General features: G+C 49.4%; 1 protein-coding gene and 1 long non-coding RNA gene across 4 annotated transcripts in view; one reads left to right on the top strand and one right to left on the bottom strand.

Annotated features, from left to right (window-relative positions):
- LOC127308313 (uncharacterized) overlaps positions 1 to 26,063 on the top strand; it is a 258,300-nt gene that overhangs the window by 218,003 nt on the left and 14,234 nt on the right. The window lies entirely within an intron of this gene.
- LOC127308312 (uncharacterized) lies at positions 838 to 26,063 on the bottom strand. 3 transcript variants are annotated; one of them, XR_007856419.2, is made up of 5 exons: positions 25,929 to 26,063; positions 1,485 to 1,553; positions 1,290 to 1,390; positions 1,106 to 1,180; positions 838 to 1,028 (listed from the first exon to the last, which is right to left on the bottom strand). It is a non-coding gene; the product is annotated as an uncharacterized lncRNA (long non-coding RNA). The 3 variants fall into 3 exon arrangements; XR_011746299.1 differs by having other exon boundaries at positions 838 to 1,180; XR_011746300.1 differs by having other exon boundaries at positions 838 to 1,161.

The following is a 26,063-nucleotide window of genomic DNA, read 5'->3' as shown; positions in this document are numbered from 1 at the left end:
AAAACATATGAAAACCTTGGGCAAGGAAGTCACTCCCGACATCATCATTATATTTTCACAGAATATGCAACCATGAGATCAATCAGCCAGTGTGGTCGGTGAGAAATTCACTCAAGGCTTTCTGCATGTTTGCTCGAAGAAGAATCTCAAAAGAAATACAGTGAGAAGGATGCAAAAATTACAAAAATCAAACACTAAGGAAAAAAGTCAGAGCGGGAACTCCCAAGGTATAGCTGGATATTTTTGGATTCCATCACCTCCCATAAAAGAACATTGCACATGACATGGTTCATTAGGTTTGGTATATATAATCTTAAATGAATCGGTAATACATTTCTCAGTAGTAACAAACAAATGTTATATACATTGATTCCTGTTACGGAGAACTTGCGCAAAGATTACAACTATGCGCACAGTGTAATAAATGTAACTAAAAACTAAAAGAGACAGGTAAACTCGTGTTAGATAGCCGTGAGCAGATATGTAGAACTATTAAATATAAGAACCATGAATCAGTCATGAAATTTTGATGAAGAGACAGAGGGAACACCTTCAAATGTTATCGAACAGAGCTCCTGCTCCAAGCTTTTCCCTCGACAGATGCTATTCAATAAAAGTATATGCTGTTCGGAAAAATGTACAAGTGTCTTATATCTGTGACTGGAGTGAGTAATGCATGCAGGTACATAACATTGCGCATGGCACTAATGATTAAATGCTGACAGGAGTCAGTGAACTGAATACTACATGTGTACTCATGTTTTTACCTTTTCTCTAGTCTCTAGGGCCCTCAAATCTTTAAACTACATGCTAACATTCCCCTGTTGCATAAAGAAGTCCAAGAATAGATTGATGTGTATAGCCTTTCCAAAAAAAGAAGTCCAGGAATAAGGAGCAGGAAAACAACAGTGGTGAAATAATAAATTACAATAGAATTACACAATCGGATGTGCTGAAGATCTTCAACCCATGTGTCAGCAACCCGAGAATCACCACAGAATATGTTCTGAACTCCCATGACTAGCTGTCTAATTGGACACAACGCAATATTAGGCTGTGAAGTATCACTTAGTATTTGCAAAAAGGATCTCTAGGATGAATTTACCTTGACACCACGGCAAGATGCGCTGCTTGAACTTCTGTAGCAATCAACATTATCACCTGGAAAGATCACATAGGTCTGTTGAAAATTCAGGACATCAATGTCACGGGTCAAGGGTAACAGAAATTAGTAGCGATGTCAATGTGGAGCAGAGTTAACTGAAGTTTTTCTTTCACCAGTTCATTACCTTGAACATGTGTAAGGTCAGGCAGTAAAATGTAGGTGTGTTTGTTCGAAACGTCACCACACAGGCTGGGGTCCAACTATGACATGTTTAATACTATAGCTCTGTAAAAATAACACAACACAGATACACAACTTAAGTATCTTCAGAGAAAGATGCACAACGCAATTAGATGAATAATTGATAAATATTCTCTACCTGATCCAAAGCATATGTAATGTTAGTAGCAGCAGGAATGAGGACGTTGTCTTCATTATGGGCAACACCCTGTAATATTATGAGCACAGTAAAAAAATGTTTAGTCAGTATTGAAAAAATTGTGATCGATGGCAGTTGCTTCGTAAATATTAAAATATGAAGATAAAAGATGTGCATGTGGACTGGTTTTGCCTTAATAATGTGGGTCACTGTAAAATAATTAATCAAAGTACAACGCTCCTACCATTTTCCCAGGAAAGAGAAGAAACTGGCAGGCGCACTACAATGTCTAAAGAACTCACCTCCATTTAGACTAAGGGCATCTCCAGCGGGGCGACGCAAACGGACGCTAAGCGATCGTTTGCATCCGCCCGGACCGTAAATGCGTCTGGTACCACCTCCAGCGGGGCGACGCATAGTGACCGGGCCATCCGCGGCGACGCAAACGTGACCCAAATATGCGTCAGGTTTGCGTCCCCGTGGACGCTGCGCGGACGAAGCGGTCGTCCGCCCGGCCCTCGCACGGACCCACCTGGCAGGGATACAGGTGCTTCGTCTTCCGCGGTATTACTTACGGGTGGCGCGTTGCAGCCTTTCCAGGGCCGCGTTAATGGTGCGCCTCGGCTTCCACAAGCATGCGTAGCTGGGCGGCGTCGCAGTGGCAGGACATTGAAGGTGATATGGCTTCCGAGCCTCTTAAAGGAGACGCTGCCGGCGCCCATTTCCCCCACCACACCATTGCCAGAGCCAATACAATCCACCCCACCGACGCCATGGGGAAGAAATGCTGGCCCTTCCGCAAGACCAAGAACGACCACGAGGCTAGCGGCTCGCGGTCCGGCAAGAAGCCACGGATCGGGCAGTACGTCTGGATCGACTTCGCGCGCCGCCTTTCGGAGGAAATCGGCCAGTGCCATGGCCGGACGCAAACCTGCCTGGAGAAGGCTAGTACCTCAACTCCAGGCGTGTGCCGGTACCCCTAGTGTCGCGCGAGGGCCGAGAGCGCCGGGACGAGGTGCGCCGCCGCCGAGCCATCTTGCCGCCGTATCTCCAACAAGATCTGGCATACACGCTCAACTCCTACAACTGGATCTCCTTCGGAACGTGGGAGTTCGACGCGCGCCGCCGCGCTGGCTACCTCGGGGACGTCGAGTTCTTCGACCGCGAGATCGCCGCGGAAGAAGAGGAGAACGACCAGGAGGACGAGGACGAGGACGAGGATGAGCAGGTGGAGCGCGAAGAGTACGACCACGACGACGGTGGGCCGGCGTGGGATCCGGAGACCCAGCCGCCCGACATTACTGTCGTTGCCTAATCGACGGTACCTCGGAGGAGGGATCCTCACGAGGGGGAGAAGAAGTAGGGGCCATAGGGCGGAGTGCACACGGGACGGTGGTACGTGAGTTACCCAGCTTCGGAACACCTGCACGATGACAGGGCCTACTGCTGCTTGTCTGGAATTATCTGGGCGCTTTCGCGTTGTTACAATGAGTTGTGGTTGTCCCTCTAGGGGTCCCGGGATCCGGCTTATAAAGGCGCTCGGATCTAGGGTTTACATGGAGAGTCCTAGCCGGATTACAGATAGCCTAGCTACGGTACAATATCTTGCCGTGCACGTCACGGATCCGCCTTCCATACACGTCGTACTGGATCTGGGTTCCTCATGGGCCTCCATGGATCCGGGTTACTCCTAAGGTCGGTACGGATCCGGCCTGCTGATCCTGGGCTGGACTTCTTCCTTCATGATCAACAAAGAATCGGGCCGCCCGATGGGCCACATGCCTCATCACCGTCTGTGGGCCACCCGGGCTTGCCGGATCTAGGCACTGTCGATGGTACACCCATGAAGTATACCCACAACAGTAGCCCCCAGAGTTCTCCGAGTTTCGCCTGCAGTTTCCGCCTTGCTGGTCCATCATGATCTTCGGCAAACGTTGGTAACGCGGAGAAACTTGAAGAGCTCCAACTTTGCATTTTCTTCTTTTTCCAACTTATAGCCGGAAAATGCTCCCATCCCGCGGGACTTCATCCATCGACGTTCCAAAGAACATTTCCGGGTTACTCCCTGCTCGAATGAGAGACAACTTATCTTCACGGAATTACCCGGAATCTTAAAAGACTCAAACGGTTCCGGAAATCCTTCATCTTCAGATCATACTTAACAACGGAAGTTCCACATTTCCCGCACACAACTTCCTCATTTCCCGCGCTAAATTTTCGCAGATTTGCATGCAAATCTTCAGCCGGAATTTTCGGGAGTGCAGGGTTAAGTTACCTCCACGTCGTTTTACCGCAGTTGACCTAAACACGTGTCATCCATCCAACGGCGTGACCGTTCAGTTTCCACCATTGGATCCGGATCCCGAATCTCCGAGCGCAACCTATAAATACTCCGCGGCCCGGTAAAAATCCATTCTTTTCACCCCCTCTCACCACATCGTCTTCCTCCTCGCGCCGCTCCGCCCGCCAGATCTCGATTCCGGCGAGCTTCGCCACGGTGAACTTCGCGCGCCGCCGAACCAAGGCTCCCCTCGCGCCAAGATTCCCACGTTTGAACGAGAAATTCGCTCCGCCGCCGATTCGTGGTCACGCGGGACGATTTCCTTCAAGTTCGGTGACCTCATCTTCGCCGGAGTTCCGTCGAGCCACCGCGCCATTAGCGGTAAGTACGCCGGCCTTGTAGAAGACAACCTAGTGTAGAAGATAGACTTAGTGATCCGGGTACTCAAACACTTTGTATGGGTGCAGCCGGAAGCATGCCACTCGAATCGTCACTTTGTACTGGTAGCTCTTCGAGTAGCCCGGATCCCAACCAAATAGAACCCATATGCCCGGATCCCATATCATTCCTGCCACCGTATGTTTCCGACATCAGACTAGCTCAACCTTTTTCCGCATCTTCCAGCACCGCTCCAGGCCGGATCCCTACCCTCCAAGAGCTCCAAGAAGAACTCGAGGGACAAGCTCGGATGGCAGCAAAGGTGCAGGAGGCGGAAAACAAGAGGGCGTCCAAGGCCCGGATCCGCGAAGGAGAACGGGGTCAATGGTGGCCTTGCGCGACCACCGACGTGGAGCTTAGAGAGCTCCAGAACGAAGGCATGATCTCCACACACTGGAGTTTCACTCGTGACTCCGACGTCCCCAAGCCAGAAGCCGGAGAAATTGTCATGACCAAGGCTTGGGTGGAACGCGGACTTTCACTCCCTTGTTCGGAATTTTTTCTCTCCATCCTCAACACCTACGGGCTCCAGCCCCACAACATTTGCCCAAATTCATACCTTCTCTTGTCCAACTTCGTGACTCTCTGTGAAGGACATCTTGGGATCCGGCCAGATGTCAAGTTGTGGCAATTCTTTTTCCGGGTGAAGAAAGAAACCAAGGACAAAGCAATGGTGAACTGCGGAAGCATGACATTTATGCTCCGCCCTAACCGCATGTATCCTCCCCACGACTCGCATGAATCCGTCCGGTACTGGAATGCCGGATGGTTCTATGAGAAGAATGCTTCAGTCCCGGAAGTCCACGAAGGCCTGCCCCAGTTTGTCAACGAACCTCCGGAAGAACTTGCAAGCTGGAGCTTCGTCCCTTCACTCGCCCTGACTCCGATCTTGGAGAAGGCCGCGCGGAGAAAAACTCCTGGCTAGTCCACGACGGACTGACCGGAGCCCAGCTCACACTTAGCTGGTTTTCCCGGAGAATCCAGCCTCTACGCTACAACGCGCGCCTGATGTGTGCTTATACTGGGGCGGATGATCTTCTCCGGGTTACCCGCCACGATCTTCCGGCCGACTCTCTGAAGAGAAGGTTCAAGACGCTGGTGAAGATTGCGAGGGGCCAACAGGTCCCGGAACTGTTCAAGGATATTTACACGAACGATCAGTGTCCTCCGGTAAGCTTTGTTCTTTCCGCTGCTTCAAACTTCCCAAGTTTTTTGATGTTTAACTCTAACTCTTGTTCATTTTCCTTCCAGCTCAACACTTTGGCGGAGGAAAACTTCCGCACCATCATTCGCGTCCCCGTCACCGGCGACACGGCGGAGGAGGCTCCGGAGGACGACGAGGAGGAAGAGGACCAGGCACCCCGCAAGGCGCCCCCTCGACCTACAAAGCGTCCCCGCGCCAAAGCTTCCGGCTCCGAAGCCGGAGCTAGCGGCGAGGCCTCCGCCAAGAAGCCGAAGACGACAAAACCACCTCCGCTAGACTCAAGGAAAGCGGAGCGTGCGCATCTAAGAATGCTCTCGACGGCTGGCCAGGGCACACGCCCCATCATCCCCGGCGCCCCGTAAGTTTCCGAGCATGATGCAATTTTAACTTAGCGAAATTATCTCTTGTCTAAACCCTTTCACTTGTTTGCAGGAATCCGAAAACCGCTGCCACGCGGACCACCAGCCAGGAGCCCATCACAAAATACATGAAGAAATCTCCGGCTGTTGGTCCCTCTACTCCAGTTCCACCAAGCGTCTCCCACCCAACTCCCCAACCGTCGCCCCCTCAGGCTGATCCATCTCCCCCACCTGCCGCAAACACTCCACCGGAAATAATTCCGGTTAGCAGCGGGCATGCGGGCGAAGAAGATCCTAAGGCCAAAGGCCCTGCCCAAGAAGAGGCGGAAAAACAAGGCCAAGGAGAGGTTGAAGTAACTTCTTCCGAGAAAGCTGGAGAGGGCGCTGGCGACATGGTCGTTTTTCCGAAGAACTTTGGAGATCCGCCGACACCACTTCCACCCCCAAGGCGTATGCCACTAAGTTTTTCAACAAGCTGACTGAAGCGGAGAAGTGGGAGCTTGAACAAGACCTGCTCAACGCCATGCTGAACAACGCCTGGGGGAAGCCTGATTCCAGGACATCGGAAATCCAGGACTTCAAGAAAAACGTTGGCCAGTTCTGCGATCAACTTATCTGCAAGCAAAAGGTACTCCCCATTAGCCCCAAGCATGTAGGCGGAAACTCAAAAAGTAGTTAGCGCTTAGATGCTTAGAGAAAGATTACTTCCGGGAAAGTTTTTTAGAATGGACCAGTAGCCCCCAAGCATTATGGCGGAAAAGTTCCGGCAATGATGCTTTAAAAGAAACCATCACAAAGGCGGAATTTTTACTCCTGCACCGTTTAAATTTTACAGAACAGCAGGCGCTGCACTACGAGCCGCACAAGAACATTGCCTGCAGCGCCGCGTTACTACGAGTCGGGCGGAAAATATCCGGACCACGAAGGATGAAAATGCAGAATCGGCTAAACAATCGGCGGACGCCCAAGGTTGGTTTCCGCCTTCTTCGTCATTAACCAAATTCCGACTTTAGATTTGTCGTTAACTTATGTTATTATAGGCGCATCCTCCTCCCTTGCAACAGCTTCGTCTGAACTTGAGAACCTGCGCTCCTCGTACCAAGAGCTGGAGACGAAACTAAAGGAGGCGGAACTTAAAAGGGAGCAGGCCGAAAAGCAGCTGGCGGAGAGAAACTCCGAGCATATCAGGGAAAAGGGCGAGCTGGAGCTGAAAAAGAATGCTGATAGCGAGACCATCAGGAGGCAGCAAAAAGAGCTCAATGGACTCCGGAAATATATGGAGACAGCGGAGCAGCACTGGGACTTGCTCAATGAGAACATCTTGGGTATGATATCGGAACCTTATCAAGATATTTGCTCCGTTTTTTTTTACTTTGCGCTCAAATTGCATGCTTATATCCTGATTATCTTTTATGCAGAGCCGCTTGGGTACCCGGAACGGCGCCGGAATTTGTTCCCGCGGGACGACCTTCTGCAACTCGCGGGCGATGACTGCAAAGATCTCATCTCCGCCTCCCGCAAGATATGCTACAACTTGAACATCAAGAGGAGCCGCACTTGCGACGTGCGCAAGCTTATTGGTAAGATGGATGTTCTGCCGGAGCTGGTGACAGATCTGCAAGCATCTTCAGCCCGAGGCGCAGCTGCAATGGCCTTGACCATGTGCCTAGCACATACTCCGGGTCTTGAACTTGATGAAGTGACCACGGGCGTTCCTCCGGATGCGGATGTCGGCGCGCTGCTTGATGCAGTGAGCGGCTACGACACCCGTATCGCACGCAGGATCCGGCACGAGGAATTCTACGACAAGGTCGTCCTCCCTGCGGACGAGCCCTTAGAAGCGGAACTTCAAGAGGAACTCGAGGCCAAGGCGCGACCTGCGGAATCCGGAACCCAGTTTACCTGGACCAGCTCCAAGGATGCTCCCCAAGAGGAACCCAAGACCAGCACCGCTGCTTCTGAAGAGAAAGAAAGTGAAGAAGACGTGTCTTCTCCGGCCGAAGGCGCCAAGGAACAGGATCCAGAGGGCAAGACTTCTCCGGCTAAGGGGGAGTGAAAACTTTTATTCCTGCGGGAAAAACAATGCATCATTTTGGCCCCAGCGAGGGTTTGTAATAAGACTTGAAATTCTTAAGTAGCTAGGAACGAAACGATTATGCATGGGGCGGAAACACTTATCCTGCTATCCGTTAAATATTATGTGCATGTTTCGTTTTATGTCGGAAAGCAAGTGCTGACTTCGTTATTTTCCGGCTTGCCCGCTTGACCTTCCGCGAGCCGGAAAACCTTAGCCGGAAACGCTCGCCAGCGGCGACGAAGCCCAATGGCAGTCCGTCCATAACCGCGGAAACAAGCCCCCAAGCATAGGTGCCGGAAATCGCTACTAGGAATCCGCGAGTTCGCAACAGATAACAACTTAATCAGAAAACTTAAGCTTACGTCCTAAAGGACGATTTTGAAAATCACAACTTTCATACACGCCTAGGCGGAAATATCCAGCTCTGCGGTTTTAGTCGGAAAAACATACACGATCTAAAGTGAACAAGTAAAGGAGGTAAAAGACTCAAAGAGTGAACCATAAGCTTTATTTCATTGATCATGTATAACTATTACAGAGTTTATAACTCGGAAAAAATATGCTAAGTGTAGAAAGGACGTAGCTGTGCGATATTCCAAGGGCGATCTGTTTCATCGTAGATGTCATCCGGATCCTCACGCTTGCGTTTCCGGTGCCAGTTATGTAGGATAACGTTGCATAGAAAACAAAAATTTTCCTACCGCGAACACGCAATCCAAGCCAAGATGCAATCTAGAAGACGGTAGCAACGAGGGGGTATCGAGTCTCACCCTTGAAGAGATTCCAAAGCCTACAAGAGGAGGCTCTTGTTGCTACGGTAGACGATCACTTGCCGCTTGCAAAAGCGCGTAGAAGATCTTGATCACGATCGGTTCCGGCGCCACGAACGGGCAGCACCTCCGTACTCGGTCACACGTTCGGTTGTTGATGAAGACGACGTCCACCTCCCCGTTCCAGCGGGCAGCGGAAGTAGTAGCTCCTCTTGAATCCGACAGCACGACGGCGTGGTGTCGGTGGCGGTGTAGAAGTCCGGCGGAGCTTCGCTAAGCAATGCGGGCTATATGGAGTGGAGGAGCAAAGCTAGGGTTTGGGAGGGGGTGGCCGGCCACTCTATGGGGGGCGGCCAGCTTGTGGTCTTGGGGTGGCCGGCCCCCTCCCTTGGCCCCTCATTATATAGGTGGATCCCAAGTGTTGGTGTCCAAGTCTTCGAATAAGACCCGAAATCAAAACCTTCCATAGGAGGGGGAAACCTAGCCCAACTAGGACTCCCACCCAAAGGTGGGATTCCCACCTCCCATGTGGGGGTTGGCCGGCCCCCTATGGTGGAGTCGACTCCACCTTCCTTGGTGGTTTCTTCCGGACTTTTCTAGAACCTTCTAGAACCTTCCATAGAACCTTCCGCGACATTTTATTTCACATAAAATGACATCCTATATATGAATCTTATTCTCCGGACCATTCCGGAACTCCTCGTGATGTCCGGGATCTCATCCGGGACTCCGAACAAATATTCGAACTCCATACCATAATTCAAGTGCTACCATTTCAACATCCAACTTTAAGTGTGTCACCCTACGGTTCGAGAACTATGCGGACATGGTTGAGTACTCACTCCGACCAATAACCAATAGCGGGATCTGGAGATCCATAATGGCTCCCACATATTCAACGATGACTTTAGTGATCGAATGAACCATACACATATATTACCAATTCCCTTTGTCTCGCGATATTTTACTTGTCCGAGGTTTGATCTTCGGTATCACTCTATACCTTGTTCAACCTCGTCTCCTGACAAGTACTCTTTACTCGTACCGTGGTATGTGGTCTCTTATGAACTCATTCATATGCTTGCAAGACATTAGACGACATTCCACCGAGAGGGCCCAGAGTATATCTATCCGTCATCGGGATGGACAAATCCCACTGTTGATCCATATGCCTCAACTCATACTTTCCGGATACTTAATCCCACCTTTATAGCCACCCATTTACGCAGTGGTGTTTGGTGTAATCAAAGTACCTTTCCGGTATAAGTGATTTACATGATCTCATGGTCATAAGGACTAGGTAACTATGTATCGAAAGCTTATAGCAAATAACTTAATGACGAGATCTTATGCTACGCTTAATTGGGTGTGTCCATTATATCATTCACACAATGACATAACCTTGTTATTAATAACATCCAATGTTCATGATTATGAAACTAATCATCCATTAATCAACAAGCTAGTTTAAGAGGCATACTAGGGACTTCTTGTTTGTCTACATATCACACATGTACTAATGTTTCGGTTAATACAATTCTAGCATGATATATAAACATTTATCATAAACATAAAGATATAAATAATAACCACTTTATTATTGCCTCTAGGGCATATCTCCTTGATCTCCCACTTGCACTAGAGTCAATAATCTAGATTACATTGTAATATACCTAACACCCATGGCATTCTGGTGTTGGTCATGCTTTGCCCTAGGGAGAGCTTTAGTCAACGGATCTGCTACATTCAGATCAGTGTGTACTTTGCAAATCTTTACTTCTCCATCTTCGATGTACTCGCGAATCGAGTGGTAACGCAGCTTGATATGCTTCAGCCTCTTGTGTGACCTTGGCTCTTGTGCATTGGCGATGGCACCCATGTTATCACAGTAAATGATTAATGGGTCCAATGCACTAGGAACCACACCGAGCTCTACAATGAACCTCTTCATCCATACCGCTTCGATGAAGCCTCGGAAGCCGCTATGTACTCTGATTCTGTTGAAGACTTCGCCACCGTGCACTGCTTCGAGCTTGCCCAGCTTACTGCAGCACCATTCAATATAAACACGTACCCAGATTGTGACTTAGAGTCATCAGGATCAGTGTTCCAACTTGCATCGGTGTAACCATTTACAACGAGCTCTTGGTCACCTCCATAACAAAGAAACATATCCTTAGTTCTTTTCAAGTACTTCAGGATATTCTTGACCGCTGTCCGTGTTCCATTCCTGGATCACTTTGATATCTGCTAGTCAAACTAACGGCATGTGCTATATCCGGTCTAGTACATAGCATGGCATACATGATAGATCCTACTGCCGAGGCATAGGGGATGTTACACATCCTTTCTCTTTCTTCTGCCGTAGCCGGTCCTTGAGTTTTACTCAATACCTTGCACAGTAACATAGGTAAGAACCCTTTCTTACTTTCGTCCATTCTAAACTTCTTTAGAATCTTGTCCAGATATGTACTCTGTGATAGCCCTATTAGGCGTCTTGATCTATCTCTATAAATCTTGATGCCTAATATATACGATGCTTCACCAAGGTCTTTCATTGAAAAACTATTATTCAAATAACCCTTAACACTGCTTAATAGTTCTATATCATTCCCGATCAATAATATGTCATCTACATATAATATCAGGAATGCTACAGAGCTCCCACTCACTTTCTTGTAAATACAGGCCTCTCCATGACATCGTATAAACCCGAAGTCTTTGATCACCTTATCAAAGCGTCGGTTCCAACTTCTTGATGCTTGCTTCAGTCCATAGATTGAACGCTGAAGTTTGCATACTTTGTCAAGACATTTTTAGGATCGACAAAACCTTTGGGTTGTACCATATACAACTCTTCCTCAATGTCTCCATTAAGGAACGCCGTTTTGACATCCATCTGCCAAATCTCATAATCGAAAAATGCAGATATTGCTAACAAAATCCTCACAGATTTTAGCTTCGCTACAGGTGAGAAAGTCTCATCGTAGTCAACTCCTTGAATTTGTCGGAAACCCTTTGCGACAAGTCGAGCTTTATAGACGATAATATTACCATCAGCATCTGTTTTTCTCTTGAAGATCCATTTATTCTCGACAGCCTTTCGGCTATCGGGTAAGTCTACCAAAGTCCATACTTTGTTATCATACATGGATCCCATTTCGGATTTCATGGCTTCTTGCCATTTGTTGGAATCTGGGCTCATCATCGCTTCTTCATACGTCGCAGGGTCCTCATCATTGTTATCCACAATCATGACATTTAGACAAGGATCATACCAATCAGGAGTGGCACGTTCCCTTGTCGATCTGCGAGGTTCAGTAGTTTCCTCGTTCGAAGTTTCATGATCATTATCATTAGCTTCCTCTGTTGCCGGTGTAGGCGGTGCAGTACAACTTCCGTCTGCGCTACTCGATCAACGAGTATAGATTCATCAATCTCATCGAGTTCTACTTTTCTTCCAGTCACTTCTTTAGTGAGAAATTCTTTCTCAAGAAAGGTTCCGTTCTTAGCAACAAAGATTTTGCCTTCGGATTTGTGATAGAAAGTGTACCCTATAGTTTCCTTAGGGTATCCTATGAAGACGCATTTCTCCGCTTTGGGTTCTAGCTTGTCCGGTTGTAACTTCTTTACATAGGCTTCGCAACCCCAAACTTTCAGAACGATGACTTAGGTTTCTTATTAAACCATAATTCATACGGTGTCGTTTCTACGGATTTTGATGGTACTCTATTTAAAGTGAATGCGGCTGTCTCTAATGCATAACTCCAAAATGATAACGGTAAATCAGTAAGAGACATCATACTACGAACCATATCTAAGAGAGTTCGATTACGACGTTCGGACACACCGTTTCGTTGAGGTGTTCCCGGCGGTGTCAATTGTGAAAGTATTCCGCATTTCTTTAAATGCATGCCAAACTCATAACTCAGATATTCACCTCCACGATCGGATCGTAGAAATTTGATCTTCTTGTTACGTTGATTTTCTACTTCACTTTGAAATTCCTTAAACTTCTCGAAAGTTTCGGATTTATGTTTCATGAAATAGATATACCCATATCTACTCGGATCATCTCGTGAAGGTTAGAACATAACGATAACCACCGCGCGATGCTACGCTCATTGGTCCACATACATCCGTATGTATGATTTCCAATAAGTCAAGAGTTCGCTCCATCATACCAGAAAATGGAGTCTTTGTCATTTTACCCATTAGACATGCTTCGCATCTATCAAGTGACTCAAAGTCAAGTGATTCAAGTAATCCATCAGTATGGAGTTTCTTCATGCGTTTCACTCCAATATGACCAAGACGACAGTGCCACATATAAGTAGAATTATCATTAAGTTTAATTCGCTTAGCATCAATGTTATGTATATGCGTATCACTACTATCGAGATCTAATAGAAATAAGCCATTCTTTTGTGGTGCTCGACCATAAAAGATATTATTCATAAAAATAGAACAACCATTATTCTCAGACTTGAATGAATAACCGTCTTGCATTAAACAAGATCCAGATATAATGTTCATGCTCAACGCAGGTACATAATAGCAATTATTTAGGCTTAAAACTAATCCCGAAGGTAGATGTAGAGGAAGTGTGCCATTGCGATCACATTGACCTTGGATCCGTTTCCAACGCGCATCGTCACTTCATCTTTCAGCGGTTGTCGTTTATTCTTTAGTTCCTGTTTCGAGTTACAAATATGAGCAACCGAACCGGTATCAAATACCTGTGTACTAGAACGAGAACCAGTGAAATGAACAGCTATAACATGTAGACCAAATATAGCTTCTTTCGTCGTCTTGACAAGGCCTCTATTCAGATCAGCCAGATACTTGGAGCAATTACGCTTCCGGTGTCCCTTCTCCTTGCGATAATAGCACTTAGCATCGAGGCTTAGGGCCGTTCTTAGGTTTCATAGGAGGCGTGGCAGCTTTCTTGCCACCCTTCTTGAATTTTCCCTTAGACTTGCCCTGTTTCTTGAAACTGGTGGTCTTGTTGACCATCAACACTTGGTGCTCTTTCTTGATCTCAATCTCAAGAGCTTTTAGCATGCCAAAGAGTTCGAGTAACTCCTTGTTCATGTTACGCATATTGTAGTTCATCACAAAGTTCTTGTAACTTGGTGGCAGTGATTGAAGGACACGATGATTAATCCCAGATCTGTTAGGAATCACTATTCCCAAGTCATCGAAGTTTCTTTGCATGCCCGGTCATGGCGAGCATGTGCTCACTAACGGAGCTGCCTTCTTCCATCATACAGCTGAAGAAATGTTTCGATGCTTCATAGCATTCCACGGCCGCATGAGTCTCGAATATAGCTTTCAGCTCATTCATCAACTCATGAGGATCATGGTGCTCAAAACGTTTTTGAAGATCGGATTCCAGGCTGCACAGGATGGCACACTGAACTTGAGAGTACCGAGTTTTCCGAGTCGCGTAAACAGCTTTTACTTCATCGGATTCATCTTCTGCAGGAGGGTCACCTAGCGGTGCATCAAGCACAAATTGCAGATTTCCGCCGAGAGAGGAAGATCCTCACATGACGGAACCGATCGGTGAAGTTGCTACCGTTGCTCTTAAGTTTCTCTTTCTCTAGGAACTGATTAAAATTGATTGGGGACGCCATCTCTACAACATATATTTGCAATAGTTTAGACTAAGTTTATGACAAATTGAGTTCAAATTTTAATTCACATAATTAAAAACCTAAGTGAACTCCCACTCAAAACAATATCCCTCGCATTGTCTTAGTGATCACACGTACCAAATCCACCGCACCTAAACCCGATCATCACGAGAAAAGGTGTGATTTCAATGGCGAACACTCAAAGTGTTCATCATATCAACCATATGATTCATGCTCTACCTTTCGGTATCACGTGTTCCGAGACCATGTCTGTACATGCTAGGCTCGTCAAGGCCACCTTAGTATCCGCATGTGCAAAACTGTCTTGCACCCGTCATATGTACTTATTGAATCTATCACACCCGATCATCACGAGGTGCTTCGAAACGACAAGACTTGGCAACGGTGCTACTAAGGATGAACACTTTATTATCTTGAGATTTTAGTGAGGGATCATCTTATAATGCTACCGTCGCGATCTAAGCAAAATAAGATGCATAAAAAGGATTAACATCACATGCAGTTCATATGTGATATGATATGGCCCTTTTGTTCTTGCGCCTTTGATCTTCATCTCCAAAGCACGGATATGATCTCCATCATCTTCGGGCATGATCTCCATCATCGTCGGCGTAGCGTCAAGGTCAATGGCGCCGTCTTCATGATTGTCCTCCATGTAGCAACTATTACAACTACTTTGAAATACTACTCAACATGAAATTTAAAGACAACCATAAGGCTCCTGCCGGTTGCCACAATACAATAATGATCATCTCATACATATTCATCATCACATTATGGCCATATCACATCACCAAACCCTGCAAAAACAAGTTAGACGTCTCTAATTTGGTTTGCATATTTTACGTGGTTTAGGGTTTTCGAGAGAGATCTAATCTACCTACGAACATGAACCACAACGTTGATACTAATGTTTTCAATAGAAGAGTAAATTGAATCTTTACTATAGTAGGAGAGACAGACACCCGCAAAGCCTCTTATGCAATACAAGTTGCATGTCGAACGAGGAACAAGTCTCATGAACGCGGTCATGTAAAGTTAGTCCGAGCCGCTTCATCCCACTATGCCATAAAGATGCAAAGTACTCAAACTAAAGATAACAAGAGCATCAACGCCCACAAACCATTGTGTTCTACTCGTGCAACCATCTATGCATAGACACGGCTCTGATACCACTGTAGGATAACGTTGCATAGAAAACAAAAATTTTCCTACCGCGAACACGCAATCCAAGCCAAGATGCAATCTAGAAGACGGTAGCAACGAGGGGGTATCGAGTCTCACCCTTGAAGAGATTCCAAAGCCTACAAGAGGAGGCTCTTGTTGCTGCGGTAGACGATCACTTGCCGCTTGCAAAAGCGCGTAGAAGATCTTGATCACGATCGGTTCCGGTGCCACGAACGGGCAGCACCTCCGTACTCGGTCACACGTTCGGTTGTTGATGAAGACGACGTCCACCTCCCCGTTCCAGCGGGCAGCGGAAGTAGTAGCTCCTCTTGAATCCGACAGCACGACGGCATGGTGTCGGTGGCGGTGTAGAAGTCCGGCGGAGCTTCGCTAAGCAATGCGGGCTATATGGAGTGGAGGAGCAAAGCTAGGGTTTGGGAGGGGGTGGCCGGCCACTCTATGGGGGGCGGCCAGCTTGTGGTCTTGGGGTGGCCGGCCCCCTCCCTTGGCCCCTCATTATATAGGTGGATCCCAAGTGTTGGTGTCCAAGTCTTCGAATAAGACCCGAAACCAAAACCTTCCATAGGAGGGGGAAACCTAGCCCAACTAGGACTCCCACCCAAAGGTGGGATTCCCACCTCCCATGTGGGGGTTGGCCGGCCCCCTATGGTGGAGTCCACTTGGGACTCCACCCCATCTAGGGCTGGCCGGCCATGGAGGTGGAGTCCCTTGTGGACTCCACCTTCCTTGGTGGTTTCTTCCGGACTTTTCTAGAACCTTCTAGAACCTTCCATAGAACCTTCCGCGACATTTTATTTCACATAAAATGACATCCTATATATGAATCTTATTCTCCGGACCATTTCAGAACTCCTCGTGATGTCCGGGATCTCATCCGGGACTCCGAACAAATATTCGAACTCCATACCATAATTCAAGTGCTACCATTTCAACATCCAACTTTAAGTGTGTCACCCTACGGTTCGAGAACTATGCGGACATGGTTGAGTACTCACTCCGACCAATAACCAATAGCGGGATCTGGAGATCCATAATGGCTCCCACATATTCAACGATGACTTTAGTGATCGAATGAACCATACACATATATTACCAATTCCCTTTGTCTCGCGATATTTTACTTGTCCGAGGTTTGATCTTCGGTATCACTCTATACCTTGTTCAACCTCGTCTCCTGACAAGTACTCTTTACTCGTACCGTGGTATGTGGTCTCTTATGAACTCATTCATATGCTTGCAAGACATTAGACGACATTCCACCGAGAGGGCCCAGAGTATATCTATCCGTCATCGGGATGGACAAATCCCACTGTTGATCCATATGCCTCAACTCATACTTTCCGGATACTTAATCCCACCTTTATAGCCACCCATTTACGCAGTGGTGTTTGGTGTAATCAAAGTACCTTTCCGGTATAAGTGATTTACATGATCTCATGGTCATAAGGACTAGGTAACTATGTATCGAAAGCTTATAGCAAATAACTTAATGACGAGATCTTATGCTACGCTTAATTGGGTGTGTCCATTATATCATTCACACAATGACATAACCTTGTTATTAATAACATCCAATGTTCATGATTATGAAACTAATCATCCATTAATCAACAAGCTAGTTTAAGAGGCATACTAGGGACTTCTTGTTTGTCTACATATCACACATGTACTAATGTTTCGGTTAATACAATTCTAGCATGATATATAAACATTTATCATAAACATAAAGATATAAATAATAACCACTTTATTATTGCCTCTAGGGCATATCTCCTTCAAGTTAGCAGGTCTATCCCTTAGCTCGCGGAAATCAACAAGGTAGTACGACCCGTTATGAAGCACTTTGCTAACGACGAAGGGTCCTTCCCATGGAGATTGCAGCTTATGGTCTTTCACCTGTCGAAGGCGGAGGACCAGGTCTCCTGCCATAAAGGAGCGTTTCCGAACTCGACGACCGTGATAGCGTCGGAGCTTCTGCTGGTAGATGGCGGAACGCTGGTCAGCTAAGTTCCGAGCTTCCTCGATCAGGTCCACAGATAGCTGTCTGGCCTCGTCAGCTGTTTCTTCATTGTAGGCGGAAACTCGCGGTGAGTCGTGGATGATGTCGGAGGGAAGCACGGCTTCGGATCCGTATACCAGAAAAAATGGGGTAAACCCTGTTGATCTGTTAGGGGTAGTTCGTAAACTCCACAAAACAGCTTCCAACTCGTCAGCCCAAGCTCCGGCTGCTCGTCGCAGCGGTTCTTCAAGGCGCGGCTTAATTCCTGATAATATTAGACCGTTAGCCCGTTCAACCTGACCGTTAGCTTGTGGATGAGCCACCGATGCAAGGTCCAGTCGGATCCCCATTGTGTCACAATAATCCCTTAACTCTCCCTGAGCGAAGTTTGTGCCATTATCTGTGATTATGCTGTGTGGGATGCCGAATCTCATCACGAGGCTGCAGACGAATTTTAGTGCCGTAGCACCGTCGGCTTTTCTCACTGGCTTAGCCTCGATCCATTTGCTGAACTTGTCAACAGCGACCAGGAGGTACTCAAAACCGCCAGGAGATGATCTTTTTAACTTACCAACCATATCGAGCCCCCAGACCGCAAACGGCCAGGTGATAGGTATGGTCTTCAGCTCTTGGGCTGGAGCGTTTGGTTGAGTAGCGTAGTACTGACAACCTCGGCAGGTCTTGACTATTTTATCAGCGTCTTCTTTAGCTGTAAGCCAATAGAAACCTAACCGAAAAGCTTTTGCAACGAGTGATCTGGGAGCGGCATGATGCCCGCAATCCCCTGCGTGGATCTCTCTGAGGATTTCAGTGCCATCTTGATTGGAGACGCATTTAAGAAATACCCCTGCTGCACTTCGTTTGTAGAGCTGTCCATCAACTATTGTGTAGGTTCTTGCTCGTCTGACGATCTGTCGTGCGAGGACCTCGTCCTCTGGTAACTTTTGATCGATGAGGTAGTCCAGGAAAGGCTGTGTCCAAGCCGGAATGATAGCCATCACTTCCCTAGCCGGAGACACTGCCACCTCTGGGTTTTCCGGGTTAGCGCCCTTAACTGAGGGTATCCGGAGATGCTCCATGTAAATGCCGGCGGAATTTGTTTCTGCCGGATCCGAGTTTGGATAGCATGTCCGCCGCTGTGTTGTCGTCTCTTCGACGTACTTGACTTCGTATCCGAGGAAGCACTTGGCGAGTTCATCAACTTCGTCTCGTAGGCCGCCATGACGGAATTTACGGCGTTCTGTGTTCCGGCTACTTGTTGTGCCACCAGGTCGGAATCTCCACAGCATATGATGTGCTTGATCCCAATTTCCTTAGCGATGCGCAGACCGTGTAGTAGAGCCTCATATTCCGCCATGTTGTTAGTAGCTTCAAGTGGATCTGCAGAACATACTGCAGCTTCTTCTCCAGAGGGGACTTCGGGGTGACTCCGGCTCCTGAGCCTTGATGCTGCTTGGATCCGTCGAAGTGCATGACCCATGTTTACGGTTCCGGCTCAGGACTTGCATCCGGAGCTTCTGTCCAATCTGCGACGAAATCTGCCAAGACTTGGGATTTAACCGAAGTCCTGGGCTTGTAAGCGATGTCGAAGGCGGATAATTCGATGCCCCATTTAGCCGTACGTCCTGTTGCGTCAGCGTTGTTGAGAATTGTAGACAGCGGAGCCTTGCTCACGATCATCGGATGCTCTTGGAAATAGTGCCTCAACTTCCGGCTACCCAGGAACACTCCATAGGCTAGCTTCTGAAAGTGAGGGTACCTTTGTTTTGACTCCATCAGCACCTCGCTAATGTAGTAGACAGGTCTTTGGACGTCATATTCATGACCTTCTTCCTTTCGCTCCACCACGATGACGAGGCTGATGACTTTGTTGGTAGCTGCCAGATAAAGGAGCATTGGCTCTGACTCTGCTGGAGCTGCCAAGATAGGTGGGGAGGTGAGAATTTCCTTCAACCCTCGAAGAGCTGCGTCAGCTGCGTCGTCCCAGACAAATTTGTCTGTTTTCTTCAGCAACTTGTACAGAGGTAGCGCCTTCTCACCAAGACGGCTAACAAACCTACTGATTGCTGCAACACAACCAGTTAGTCGTTGCACATCTTTGAGACAAGTTGGCCTTTTGATGCACAGGATTGCCTTGATCTTTTCCGGGTTAACCTCAATGCCTCTGTGAGAGACTATGAAGCCAAGGAGTTTTCCGGTTGGCACGCCAAAGACGCACTTCAGCGGATTCAACATCATCTTGTACCTACGGAGGTTGTCAAAGGTTTCTGTGAGGTCGCTGATCAAGTCGGATCCTTTCCGGGTCATGACCGCGATGTCATCGACGTAAGCGTGCACGTTCCGGCCAATTTGGTCCTTCAGGCACCGCTGCATCGTACGTTGGTAGGTAGCACCTGCATTTTTCAAACCAAAGGGCATAGTAACATAGCAGTAAGTACCGAACGGGGTAATGAATGAAGTCGCCTTTTGGTCGGATTCCTTCATCCGGATCTGATGATACCCGGAATACGCATCAAGAAAACACAGAAGTTCCGCCCCCGCCGTCGAATCAATGACTTGGTCAATGCGCGGCAAGGGGAACGGATCCTTCGGGCAATGTTTGTTCAAGCCAGAGTAATCGATGCACATTCTTAGTATTTCAGTGTTCTTTTTGGGTACAAGGACGGGATTCGCGACCCAATCGGTATGGATAACTTCCATTACAAAACCTGCTTCTAGTAACTTTGCTAGTTCCATTCCTATGGCGCGGCGCTTCTTATCTCCAAAGCGTCGCATAGCTTGCTTCACTGGTTTGGCCCCCGGATTTATGTTGAGGTAGTGCTCGGCGAGTTCCCTAGGTATTCCGGACATGTCAGAAGGTTGCCATGCGAAGATATCCATGTTAGCGCGGAGGAACTCGACGAGCACGCTTTCCTATTTGGGGTCCATGTTGGCTCCGACTGAAACCTGCTTGGAAGAGTCACCTGGAATGAGGTCATGCTTCTTGGTTTCTATCGCGGGCTTGAAGGAGGTTTTCTGCTCGGAGATCTGCTTCTTGGTGGTCTCGCATCTCGCCGGATCCACCGCGGCTCTGTAGCCTTTCAGCTCTTCTCCGGATATCACAGATTCTGCGAAAGCGGCTTCGCCTAACTCGCACTCATGAGCCTTTTTGTAGTCTCCGGATACGGTAATCATACCTTTAGGACCCGGAATCTTGAGCTTGTTGTAGATGTAGCACGCTCTTGCGTGGAACTTGTGGTAGGTGGGCCTGCCGAAGATGACGTGGTAGGAGCTCTTGAAGGGCACAACTTCAAACGTGATCTTCTCTTCGCGGAAATTATGAACATCGCCAAAAGCCACGGGAAGTGTGATGCTGCCGAGGGAGTTTGCCTTCTTACCCGGAACCACACCATGAAACTCAGTGGTGCTGTGTTTGAGCTGTTCCTTGGTGAGGTTCATCCGCTCTAGAGTCTCCAGGTACATGATGTTCAAGCTGGCTCCGCCATCCATGAGGCACTTGGAGAAGTCATACCCGTCTATGCGGGGACTTACAACCAAGGCGTAGCATTCCTTTGGCACAATTGCGGGATGATCCTTCCGATCAAATGTGCACGGAATTTCCGACCACCTGACGTACTGCGGCACAGCCGGAACTATGGCGTTCAGGATCCGGGTAGCTGACTTGGAGGCACGTACTGTTGGGGTTCCGAGGAAAGTGTGGTAAGCCCCCACGCTCTTTTTGTCGAATGGATTGGATTTACCTGCGGCTCCTGCCTTGGGATCCGGCGAGTTATCATCCTCATCCATCGCCTCGGAACTATCGTCCTCCTTGTCTTTGTTCTTGCCCTTGCCACCTTTTCCGCGAGGGCGGTGCTTCCGGGCGCGCTTGTATCCGGCCTCCGGGTCGTTCTTTAGATCATTGACCCACTTGCAGTTGCGGTTGGTATGAGTGGACTTCCCTGTAACCGGATCCAGATGGGCCAGGCAGGGCATGTCTCTGTACTCCTCATAGGTTTGCGGGGCGCGGGATCCGGCAGCAGTGACCTCGGAGGTATGCTGCTGACCCCTGCCGGCTCCGCCTCCGCGTCCGCGTCCTCTTCCGCCTCCTGGACCTCCGCGTTGAAACGCCATGGCGACCATCTCGGATCCGCCACTCTTCTGGTCATCAGGGTTCTTACGCTTATGGCTGCTGCTGCCGCCGTTGTCACGGTTCTTCTTTTGTTGATGCAGGGGGATTGCTGTGGCTGCGAGGTCACCGCCTGCGTCGTCATCGGCGGCAGTGTGGTCGCTGGCGATGGTGATCATGTCGTCCAACGTCAGTTGATTTGCATTGACCATGCAAGTTAGCTTGTGTCGCAGCAATCCTCCTCGCTGCAAGCCCCCAATGAAAGCGTGCATTGCTGTGCGGTTGTCGACGTTCTCGCACTCGTTTCTGCATGCCAACCATCGGGTGAGGAAGTTCCTCGATGTTTCGCCCTTCTTCTGGATGCATGCCTGCAGGTCGCTTGTTGTGGCAGGTCTCTTGTAGGTGCCCCTGAAGTGTTTCTCAAAAGCGTTCTTCAGGTCGAACCAGCAAAAGATGGAGTTCTTCTCAAGGTCGCTGAGCCAGATCCGGGCTGGACCTACAAGGTACAACTGAAGCATGCGGTAGGCAATGTTAGGGGTTCCTCCGGCGAAGGTTACAGCATTATAGTAATCCTCAATCCAGGTATCCGGCCTTTCGGTGCCATCATAGTGCTTCAGATTTCCGGGTAGCTTGAGGTTCATCCTTGGCTTTGGTTCCTCTCGAATCATCCTGCCAAAGCACTTCGGACCAATGTAGTCGGTTCTGTACTCGTTAAGGCGGTCCCGCGCGTCGCGCGAGCCGTGGCGAGGAGATTTTGAGCGAGAGCGAGATCTCCGGCCATTGCCTCCGCCTCCACCTCCGCCGCCACCGCTAGGTGGTGGTGAGGGAGACCTGCGAGGTGGGCGGTCTGACCTCTTGCTTCCGCCATCTGAATCTCCTCGGCCTTCCTGGTGCTGGCTCCGGCTCCTGTGGCTGCCTTCGCCTTGGCGCTGGCTGCCCTGGTCGTTCCGGCGAGGCTCCGGATCACGGCTCCGGCGAGGCTCTGGGTCCCGGCTCCGGCGAGGTTCTGGACCGCGGTCCTCATTCCGACTCCTCCTGGGCTCGGGCTCATGAACAATGTTCTGGTTCCGGCGAGGTTCCGGCGAGCGCTCCCTGTTTCTGTTTCTTGGCAGCACGTTGTCGCGGATAACAATCCCACCATGCCCTGGGGGCCTGGTGTTTCCGGCTGGACTACGGCGGCGAGGGGGTCGCGGGTAACCGTTGGGCGGAGGAGAGGGGTTGCGGTATTTTTCTCGTCCAGAGTACATCGCATCCTTTCCCTTTCTTGGATCTGACGGTGGCGTCTTTGATGGTACGGGGATTGGATTTGGGTGTTCCCTGGCTTTCCTTCTGCGCTCTGAGGATCCGGTGTGTGATTCGTCATCGGGTCGCCGATCAGCGTGGGCGTCCTTCTGCGCGGTAGATATACAGATATCCGGATTGGATTCCAACCTGCGCGAAGTATCCGCCTTGCTTTGCTGCTGCATTGCTGAAGCGACGAGTGTGCGAAGAGATAGTTGATATCGACCTCTTCGTCCTTCTTCTGCAGTAGTTCCGCAGCTTTTAGCATGTTGTCCTTTGGGGTTTCCAGCGGCTGGTGCTCTGCGGGCGTGTTGAAGGGTATCCTGCGAGGCGGAATTGCTTCTCTAACGATTCGATCGGCCTCCGCCTGCGCATAGATCATCTTTACTTCCCACTCAGCCCTCATGCTCTTGACTTGCTCGAGTGTGGCAGCAATCTCGCGGTCCTGTCTGTCGAAGTTTTCCGCCTGTGCCGCATGATCTGCCCTCCCTACCTTTAACGCAGCTTCGGTATCGGCGAGCTTCTTGGCTGTGGCCGCATCTCCTTTCTGGTGGTTTCTAGAGCCTCCAGGATCTGCGGCGTCGCCCGGGGTTATAGGTGTGTTAAGAACTGCTCGCGCGGCCACCTCCTCTCGCCGACAGGACTTCCTCCGAGGAAGAATCCCTTTGGGGTCGTACCGAGACATTGGAGATCCTTGTTGGGATGGTTGAGGGTCGATTGGCTGGTTGGTTCTTCGATCCAGCTTTGTCCCCGCGCCGCTATCGTTGCGAGAACCTCGCTTAGGCCGGGCGGAGTCGACTTCAGGCTGATCACCGTATCCGTATTCCCTTATCTTGCGAACGAAGTCATCGGACTCCATGGAGGGGGTATCTCCGGAAATTGGGCTCGGTTGCCCAAAATCGACTCTTCAACCGGAGTCTCGCTCTCTCCGACAAGCTCAGCCTGATCCGGATCCGCGTTGTGTTCCGGTGCCTCTTCCTGCTCAGGACCAGCTCCGTCTTCTTGAGGGGCGGTTCCGGCGGTATGGGCCAAGAAGTGTACGAAGTGGCACCTCTGCTTTTCTAACACCTCGGGAGACCCAGCGGATCCGCATTGGTCTTCCACCTTTGTTTCTGCTCGTGGGCGGATTGGGTGGGCTTTGAAATTTCCAGATCCAAGGCGGAATCTTCCTTGGGAAGCTCCTGCGTCTTAGATCGGATCTTCGCGACAGCGTCCAGCTCTGCGGCGGTCGCGTCTCGCGTTACTCACTGCTGGTTTCCGTCGGAATCGACGGTTTCCCCGATGAAGATGTGTATGCCGCCAATTGGGACGATGGAGAGCTTGACGGGGTTTGTCCTAGCCGGAATCCAGCACTCATCCGGAGGGACGATCGGCAGATTCCCGGCATAAAGGACGCGTCCCACAGCGATGGTGTCGTCGTAGCTTCCCATGGCGGAACCCTCCCGGTTCCGGCCTCCAGACGCCACAGGCCCCACGGTGGGCGCCAACTGTCGTTGCCTAATCGACGGTACCTCGGAGGAGGGATCCTCACGAGGGGGAGAAGAAGTAGGGGCCATAGGGCGGAGTGCACACGGGACGGTGGTACGCGAGTTACCCAGCTTCGGAACACCTGCACGATGACAGGGCCTACTGCTGCTTGTCTGGAATTATCTGGGCGCTTTCACGTTGTTACAATGAGTTGTGGTTGTCCCTCTAGGGGTCCCGGGATCCGGCTTATAAAGGCGCTCGGATCTAGGGTTTACATGGAGAGTCCTAGCCGGATTACAGATAGCCTAGCTACGGTACAATATCTTGCCGTGCACGTCACGGATCCGCCTTCCATACACGTCGTACTGGATCTGGGTTCCTCATGGGCCTCCATGGATCCGGGTTACTCCTAAGGTCGGTACGGATCCGGCCTGCTGATCCTGGGCTGGACTTCTTCCTTCATGATCAACAGCAACTGGGCCGCCCGATGGGCCACATGCCTCATCACCGTCTGTGGGCCACCCGGGCTTGCCGGATCTAGGCACTGTCGATGGTACACCCATGAAGTATACCCACAACAATTACCGAGGAGGAGGCCATTGTCATGGCACTGGCCAACAGCGAGCGCGACGAGCTCAACGAGCTCGCTTTGTGGGACGAGATCGCAATCCAGCTCTGCGAGTCCGCGCTGCTGCAGGGTAGGCCCGCGACTCCTCCGACCACGCCGACGCGTTCCAGCGACCGCGCTCCGGCTGCTGCTACGGCCTAGGATCCCTGGCCACCTTCACCACAGCCTCCTGCGCAGGCGACGGTCTGGCCGCAGTTGCCGCAGCCTGCCCTACCTCCTCCACCGTCAGCGTACCAGCTTCCATGGCCGACGCCGGAGTTTATCGACCTCGTCAGCAACGACGACCAGTAGGCAGTACCTAGGTTTTTTATGGCCTTTGTATGTTTTTTTAATATAAACTATGACTTTATGAATGGGAAAAAATTATATGCGTCGTTCCGCTGGAGCCACCCCGCCGCAAACGGACGCGCGGACGATTTCGACCATTTCGGCTGACGCAGGGCATCCGAAATGCGTCGCCCCGCTGGAGATGCCCTAACAGCTTCGTTTTGACCTGCCTAGAAGATTCCCTTTCATTGCCTTCTGCGCATTGGCTAGACAAAGAACCAATTGCATCAATGAAGATGATGGAGGGAGGATTTTCAACAGTTTTCCAACCAGTTTTTCACTTTCTCCCACTCACTTCAAAAGCAGATCCCATGAAGATACACCACAGTTTTAGTTCGGAGGACATTAGTCAAAGTAGCAGAAGGTGATGGCATACAGTAGCAGAGAAGAAAATCAGAATGCTTTGGCACTAAATCAGCACTGCCTATTCTAAGGAAGACTGTATCATATAATTCAATAAAGTTAAGTAATCCTGATGTTGCATGAGGATCCACACAAAACTGTGGAAGAATATGAATTAATCTTCATAGAGGAATCACTAAGAATTGTGAAATTAATAGTTTATGGAACAGATTACTTAATTCAATGAGCCTCTGTTAGAACTGGGAACACAAGACTGGAAGTAGAAGAAAGTGAACTGAAGTGGCGAGAAGCAATCACCTGAAGAAGATTGGAGTCAGCCTCCATCGCGATGTCTTTAGGCAATTAAGACTTACCCATCCCCAGCTGCCACTACATGGCCAATTGTTACCTGGAATTTATGCCACATTTTGGTGAATGAATTGGCCAATTCTA

Source organism: Lolium perenne, chromosome 6 (assembly GCF_019359855.2).
Source record: "Lolium perenne isolate Kyuss_39 chromosome 6, Kyuss_2.0, whole genome shotgun sequence".
Lineage (NCBI taxonomy): Eukaryota > Viridiplantae > Streptophyta > Magnoliopsida > Poales > Poaceae > Lolium > Lolium perenne.
Note: the sequence above shows the minus strand (reverse complement) of the source record. Positions and strands in the feature narration are given on the sequence as shown.